Below are 8,869 nucleotides of genomic sequence, written 5' to 3'. Positions count from 1 at the left end.
TTTAACAATTATGGCATTGCTAAAAGTTAACAATGTTAGGGTCTGAAATCAAAGTTAGGGTTTGAAAGATTTAGCTTCATAAAAATATAGCATAAAAATAATACCTGCCCTGAAAAACAATAAAATTAATGTGCTCTCCCTAGTGAAGTTTCTAAACCCCACATACAGAAAGCTTCTTAATCGTGTTACTTATACACACAGATTTTCTTAATGGTGTCTGTAAACAGTTGCTAACATATTATTAATAGGTTATAATGGGATCCCCTCCAAAGTCAGTTGTAAATATGACTACCAGCATTATATTTGTCAGTGGGAAATTAATTAAAGAATTTAATTTGAGACTTTTCAAACCACAGATGAAATTAAAAGCATAGGTTGAGCATGAACCACTAATGACTACAAAGATTATTATGGGGTGACACATACACAGTGGAACAAAGGTGGCTAATCTAAGTTTTTAGAAAGACAGCCATGCACAGAGTTGGGCTTTCTTACTTTAACAGCCTTATTTCTTTTAACTGCTCTCTGCATCCACCTGTACTGAAAATAGCTAAATGAGTCTATATGCTGTAAATTGGTGTTGTAAAGCATATGGGTGACTCATTACTTAAATATTTCATTTAAGTAGTTTTACATTTTCATAAACCAAATAATGATATTATTTTCCTTTGTCTAGGGACATAAATTATCTTCATTCCTATTGATGGACTCTCTTTGTTGCCACTGTAAATGAAAGCAGAATTTAATCATGAATAGCTGCAGGTGTCAATCAGCCAAGTGGAAGACTGTGTTTATAGTAAAATTGATTGATTAATACATCATTAATCAATAATACCTTCCTAGGTATCTGTCCAAACCATGATAATCTAAACATTGAATTTTTAAAATTGCAATAACGTCAGAAAAGGTAGTACACATAAAAGATAAAAGGGAAACAGGTTTGGAATTGGCTTGCGATTATCTGAGATAGCAGAGCCAAAATAATTAGTAATCTGCTAGCATACTGTATCTCTTGTTTTTATCTGTGACTTCAAGTATTACCATGTTTGTATTTTGTAGTGATATGTTTATATTGCACAAGTGAATTGCTCACTGACAAGACACATGAGAAGGAAGCCGAACAGGCATTGCTAATGTTTCTTATTGCAAAATATGAACTGCATTGTGTCCATGGTTGTTCTTGAAAAGCAATGTTTTTGCTATTAAAGCTGGAATATTTTTATGGGAGCGATGTGCTGCTGAATGTTACAGCTCTTGGAAGGTCTTTAGGGTTTCGGTCTCTCCTATATGACTGATCTATCAGTGGAATTACAGATGATTATCGGAAGCACACCTTGTTATGTGAATTTATCAAAAGAAGTTGAAAATGCAAAGCAACGGAATGTCAATTTTACACAGCATACAGGTCTGTATTTGCATGGCATTATAACACATGTTGTAACATACAAAAAATAAGTGCAGTTTTCAGGTGGGTTTCATTTGCTCTGAATTGACTGAAGATGCACTTTTTTTTTTTTTTTTAAAGACACTTGTCTGATAATATCTTTACAGTGTATCAAAACCAGTGTATACTTCCAGCCTGCTAATGCACCAATCCTTGTTCCTATCACAATAGGAAATTATTGATGGTCAGGAAAGGAGTTAAAAGTTTGATCATTTCAGCTTTTCTAAGATATCATCTCCTGTTTCTTCAGAAGCATGAATAGCTCCAGACGGTGAGTAGGGCTGTGTTAATGGAAAGGACAATTTACTTATACATTCACATAACCTTTTCATTATGAGCATCAGCAGATCTAAAAGAGCTTGGCCCCATTTCCTGGCCAAAACAGCATCACTGCTGTTTACATTCTACCTGAGAGAAGAATGCAAGTGTTGGAGCTATGAGTGTTCACAACTTAATCCCTTGTTGAAGTGAGATGGAAAAAAAAGAAACCCAAACATTCTAGGGTAATAAAAATAGCATAAAACTGTTTGGCAGCAAAAGGGAATTCAGCCTTTCATTTTAGCAGGGCAGTGCAACAGGCAGGTCTGTCTCCAAGCAGACCAAACACTGCCTCTGTCATCATGAATAAGCATCCCCAAATGACAGCACAGAAAAGGCTCATGGGGCTGAAAACAGCATAAGGAGCGGCTGCACTTGGAAAGCGGAGTTCAGATGTGTCCTACTTCTCTGTTTTCTCATCCTGCAAGAGAATGAGAGCGCTTCAGAGGTGACATGCTTTTGTCTGCAGAGATACACAGAAACTGCAAAGCAATTACGAAGAAAATAACAAATTGCAGTTGCTTACTCCAAACGTAAAGGAAATAGGATCTCTTTTAAGATTATGTTAGTGATTTTTTAGGATAATGTCCTCTGGATTCTAGTCATAACTTCAATTTGTTGCTTAAGCTCAGATATCAACTGTGCCTGCCCTAATTATTCTTCTACCAACCTGATTAGTAGCTATGTTAAGAATAAGATTGATGTTTTTGTCTGAAAAAAGGTTGCGAGTTTTTAAATAGCACCAAAATCATGCTTTGTGCTGTCAGTAAGCATGGCACATTTGGGGCACTATGCAATAATAAATAGTCCCAAATAATCTTATCTCAGGTTTGTTACTCTTTAATTGAGAAGTGTCACCACACAATGAGGTGACAATGAAACAAAGATTGGTCAGTTTAGTTTAGGGACGGTGGGAAAATTAAATTATATACCTTGAGAATCCTAATCAAGAGATTTGGTGTATGGATGAGGTATAGTTATTATGATCACTATATATGGTTAGAGTCTGAGCAAAAATTGTGGCAATATGCAGGTTATCTGCCACAAAATGAGAGAGCAAGTAGGAATTCGGAACACTTTTCAGTCTTAGCAATATTTCTCCTGGTATCAGAGCCACAAATGTGCCCAGAAGCTAATTCAACGTCACAAGTGGATATGGTAGTTAGATTCTGCAGTCCTCACTCAAGCAAGTATCTCCAAAACTTTAGGGCCTGGGCAAACTGCACAGTGCAGTGGACTAAAGGAGGAGTTGCAAAGAATTTTATTCCTCTTGAGTCCTGTGACCCAGGATAGAGATGGGGACGGTTCAGGTCAGTCCCTGGGCATGTTTGAACCAGACATTCTCTAAAGCAAGCCTAGCCGAGCCATCGTTTCAACAGCCGGGGCTGCAGAAGCTGCTCAGGCATTGCTCACTGTTGCCACCCTCCTCGGCCAGGACCTGTGCTGAGAACGGCACGTGGCTAGCTGCTTTCACTTTTGGCCACGGAAACGGGTTCATAGCTCCAACCTGCTCCCTAGGCTCAAAGGCAAGAGCCTGACCCAGTGGCTTCCTCGGGACCACTAACGTAAGGGTGAAAGGATCAGATCCAACCAAAGCAATGCAGCAGCCGCAGCACTCGCACCTCCAAAGAACGATTTGTCACTTAATCACCTTCTTTCAGAAAGACTGCCTACCAAGGGGGAGGGGAGCCTTGTACACAAGCAGGCTTTTGATCTCAGTGGAGCTCAGAGGGCTTTGCTAGCGCATTCATTTAAAGGATTGAGCAGCAACTAATTAATTGCTCTAAATTATATCCGCCACGGTTTGGAGGCTTGTTTTAATATATGAAGACAAGCTGGAATGGTGGACTGATGTTTATTTTGTGATGGGACAAAGTAGTCTCGCCTCTCTCCTGATAGCGATTTTCTATGTCGGCTTTCTAGGTCTGCATTTCTATAGTGATTAAAGGTGCTGCCAATGTCCTGCTTTCTGGTTGTTGTTGTACAGAATAATGGAAAGCTGTAAAAATCACAGGACAATTTACCTCATAAATTTCTGAATTACACTAGGATGACTATCATCTGCCTCTCCAGGTAACGATTTGCAGCCATTACCATTGAGAACTTGCCAGTGGGAACTGAAAGGAGTGTTCTCTGAAGCGTGCTGGACGAGAAATCCTTGCTGAACTGAGCAGCGTGACCTGTAGGGTGCAGGCAGATACATTCCTCGAACATCCTTACTCGAAACACACAATAGAACTGTCGTTTGGTGCTAACTGACTTGGACTTTTTCAGGCCGATTGATTATTTTAGTGATTTTCTGATCAGCGCATAGATCTGGTGCTAATTTTATCAGCTTAGTTTTAAAATCAATGCATGGAGAGTGCAGTGTCTCTCGGCTTCCCCTCCGTAGATGGAATTACGCAAAATCACTTAGATAAAGCTGTTGGTGTTGGCTTCGGTGTTGCTGGCACTTTTCTAAACTGATGAATTTGAACTTAGACTGTGCAGACTATACTAGCTTATTTGGCATTCACAAACCGCAGCAGCATATTAGGCATTAATTATATATGCCTAATTATATTAATTATAATGAATGAGAATTATAGTGGGTTTAAGAACTATTTAAAGGGAACTAGAAATTATAACAGCAGGATTTAGTACCTGGCTGTCATGGACTTGCTCTGCACGGCCTTGGACAGCATGGTTTGCCATTCTTGTCTCTAGTTTTCCAAAAGATGGGGTGAAGGTAATGGTATGTACTTCCTTTTTAAAGCCAATGAGATCCTGTTATAAATACAAATATCACTGTATATATATGAAAATAACAGCATGTAATTTCAAATCTTCCAGCACTACAGTTTTAAAATCTTTTTTTAAAGCTAAATAGTTCAGACCACTTAGTCCATAAAAGGAAGTAAATCCTACCAAAAAGCTGCCTTTAATTAAAAGTAAAAGGTTAAAAGCTACAAGTAAATAAAAAATTATAAAAAAAATTACTATTTGTAAGAGTATTTCCAAGTAAGCTGAAATTCCATAAAAACCTGAGCTTGTACCTGGTCTGGAATGGGACATTTCTATCATCTTAGGCATCTGGAAGGCCCTCTGACAGTGACATTTTGAGTGATGGGTTCAGGCACTGGGAGAGGGCAAACCTAATAATCCAAGTAGGAAATTCAGAGAAAAGAGAAATTCGTTAGAGAGCGATCTCACCAACTTCACCTCTGCCTCCACCTTGGCAGCTGCAAAATAGGAATAATCACAACAGCTTATTTTGTGGGGATGTGTTAATCTTCCTAAGGCACTTCATACGTGTGAAGCAGTACAGACAAAGTTTGCCAAATGTGGGTGGATAGCTGTGAGCTTTGTCTAATCAGCAAGTGAATCAGTCCCTTCTCCTTACAGGCCCTGTTCCTTGTGCAGGCCCAAACAACAAACTCCCAGCTAGCAAGGTCTGTGGCTGAAAGGGCAGAGCGTCCCCCAGGAAGTTGTTTCTGCTGTCGTGAAACTGAGGGCAAAAGGTATAGAAAAGTGAATGTGAAAATAGTCCATTTTCACCAAGAATGTTGTGCTGAAACAGCTTGGCACAGTTTACGCCTTAATTTCCTCTCAATGGGACACAGGTAGGCTGATTTTTTAAGACACTGGTTTTGTAATACCAACATCCTTCCCTTCTACCGATCAGTGCTCAACTCTCAGCTACATCTGTAGCAGGAGATGAAGTGCCCAGGACCACCCTCTGGCACTAAGGCCGGTTGGCATTAATTTCATCATCTCCAAAAGAGGGTGGTTACAAGCAGCTTGCTTAGTGGGAATAGTCTCTGCTGCATGCTAACTTCCTAGCTGTGCCACAGAAATGATATAGAAGACTATAAGTTGATCTAAGCCAAAAATCATGTTTGGGACGTTTCTATCAACTTAACAGGATAGAGAATCAATCCTCAGCGCCCAGGGACATTCTTGTTTCTTGTGAATCTGCTTTTTATCCCGGTCCTGACTTTCGCTCTCTGATTATCTTCCTTCTTGAGCTGGAGAGCTTGTCACGTTAGTAGTGTAAGGCCTCTTTTCATCACAAATACTTCCAGAAGATAGAACAGGTAGCACCACTGAAAAGAAATGTTAAAAAAATAAAATCTAGCAATTTAGGGACAGCAGTGGGAAAAAAAAGCCACCAAAGAAAATGCATTATGCTACAAGTCAAGCTCCATTTCCAACTATTTCTGCACTCTCAAAGTCTGAAATGCAGGTCTGAGCTTTTTCAGGTTTGGCTGAAACGCTATGTAAAACTTACTTGCACAAGTGACAAAGCCGGTTGCATTCAGAGGCTGTCATCATTGCCTGGATGTGATATGATAATTTCTGTAGAAGTCTTTAGTCTGCAGCATGTGATTAACTGCGAAAGGCAGAGTTACCAAAACAGATTGGTGTAGACTCTGAAAGGCTTCTCTAAGAATCTATATATACATCACCTCCATGTCTGGAGGAGGGGGCCTCCAGTTTCTTAAGAAACAGTTGCTTACATGTATATCCTTTTGTATGGAAATACAGAACTTAAAATTGTTTTCCTCTATCCATTCCCTTTTCTTTTTATCCTGTTTATTATTCTGCAGTTACCACACCAACTCTATGATCTGATGAAAAAAAGCACTTTTCTGGCAGTCAACAGGCCTGGTTTCTATTTACATTCTGCTATTAAAGTGATCTGGCAAAAATTGCTGTCGACAATGACTCAGATCAGGGAACTGATCTGCCTGAAAACTAACTTAGTAAAAAAACCACGTCGTTCATTTTCAGCTAAATCCGTGATCACGTTAACCAGGCGGCTGCACACGTGCTCCCCAGTGCCAGTACCTGGGGAAGGCAGGAGCAAGTAGCTGGGGACAAGAGTAAGGACTGGTGCCCTGCGCTTGTCAGCAGCCCTGCCTCATCCCTCAGCAACTGCCTGTGGAGCTGCGGCTGCCAGTAAATTGCCACAATTGTTCATTTTAAAGCAAAGATGCGGTGCCACGCCAAGGTTTGTGGTGCTAAATTCACTAGCTGGGGCACTCCCAAGTGGAAAACATATTACAGAAGGCAACATATGCAGGAGATGAGTATTAGCTGGTACTAGACTAGCGTTGTGGGGCAGGTGACAGGTCTGGGGACTTGGAGGGCTGCCTGCTGGGGATGCCTGCTGGAAATTTCCTCCTTCCATGTTGAGCATGATGGCTGCAGCAGTGACCAGCACAGGCACACGGGCCTGAGCAGGCCAAGCAAGAGGCACCTGGGTGCTCCTGGGCTTCAGTGGCCATTTCCCCCAGCCTCCAGCCCCAGGCAAGGCTGCTCTAGAAAGAGCCGCACTGTCTTGCCCCCGTTTGAGCTGCTCCGGAGTATTCCACGGGGCAAAAAGCCCTGTTAATCTGTGCATCACGTATGTCCACTCTGAAATGTGAGTTTTCCACTGGCACCGCAGCCACACAAAGAGTTCCGCGGCTTTCCACCGCCCGACAGGAATCAGTAATAAAGGCATTAAGTGCGTCTTCTCTTTGGCACAGCAGCACTTTTTAATAACCCCTGCCCCAGCAAACTCCTCATTCCCAAAGAGAACAATGCAATGCATTTAACATTCTTCTGATTAATATTTATGGCTACAAGCCACCCATTGTTTTTACTACATAGCTGCTAATCAATACGGGCTCCAGAAAACAGCAGAACAAGCCAGGGGAGCTGTGGAAGCGTTCGTTCTTCAAAAATTATGGGAAATGGCAAGAGGTTTTCTCCCTCACCCACATTTTGGCAGTTTGTTTTAAAAGCAGAACTCTTACTTGAGTTCATAAATCTACAGTTAAGCGTCTCACTATGCTGACCCACATTTGAAAATGTTTACCTTAGCATTTATGTAGCCTCATTAGTGTAGAACATTTATACTCACTCTTGCATTTGCACTTACCTATACAGTTATATACTGTGTGCTGTAACTGTGTACTAATAATCCCACTGTCTCTCTGACACTCTTTCACAGTAATTGCTCCCCTAGGTGCTGTTTTCCAAAGATTTCTATGTTTTAACCTCTGAAATGGAAGTAGGCCTTGTTATACTATGAAGTTGATGGGAAAGGATATACCCTAAAATTTGGCCCTATTTTATTTCAGTGCCTAATTGAGACAGTGGTCTGGAAACCTGAGCAAGGTTATACTACCTTTGCTCATGAGGGCAAGGCAAACATTAAAATACAATTCCTGAACACCTGGGCACTGATTCTTCCTTGCCGTGGGCTTTTCTCCTCTTCAGCCTAATAAAATAATGTGTATTAAAATGGACAAAAATGTATTTTATGTGTATATAAACATCGGTACATCTTTAAAGTATGATAGCTGCAATGATAATAGTAGAAATTGCTAACATGCTGCATTTCTGGGATGAAGTAAATGCTATACCCACTCTGTAGATTTTTATTTATGTGAAAAATACACAGTTCGCTTCACAAGATTGTGTGATCTGAGGGGAGCATGCATTGTAAGTGATGATGATTTCCCATCCCTTCACAGATTTGTGCCTCAGATTTGCTGCACTTCCATAGTGCCTGGGAAATGAGTGAGCAATGACACGAGCAGAGTCCAATATCTTTCTGTGTGCTCTGCTGTAAAATAAAAAAAGTAACGTAGGAAATGGTCTATCATTTTTACAAATAAATCACAGAGGCAGTAAATCTTTCCTTAGAGCCTAGAATCTCCCACTGCTTCATATTATCTTCTGCTTCGTACTCAGGTGAGGTTTTCTCCAGCGTCAGAGGGGCTGGAGTAACAAGCTCCTTATGAGGGCGATGAGACACCCAGATACAAGGGAGAAAAGGAGCACCGGGGAAAGGGGGAAAGGCTCCACAGCTCCTGGCAGGTGGGAGCAAGGATTGGGTAGCAGTCACTGGAGGGAGTCGAGGATGGGGAAGGCAGAGGCATCCCAGGACACCGGTGGGGAGGCAGGGAGCAGGGCCCTGAAAGGACCTCCAGGCTGTGCTCAGCAGGGATGTCCAATGCCCCCATTTTGCTCTGCCACTGGACGTACTGGCATCCACTGGCAATACAGCCAACCGTCTCCTCAGGACACAACACTCCAGCAGGAGTTAGTTCAGGCCTTGCCGTAACATTAAAC

This window comes from Pelecanus crispus, chromosome 2 (assembly GCF_030463565.1).
Source record: "Pelecanus crispus isolate bPelCri1 chromosome 2, bPelCri1.pri, whole genome shotgun sequence".
In the NCBI taxonomy this organism is placed as follows: Eukaryota; Metazoa; Chordata; class Aves; order Pelecaniformes; family Pelecanidae; genus Pelecanus; species Pelecanus crispus.
The sequence above is the reverse complement of the archived record's forward strand: the minus strand, read 5'-3'. Positions refer to the sequence as shown.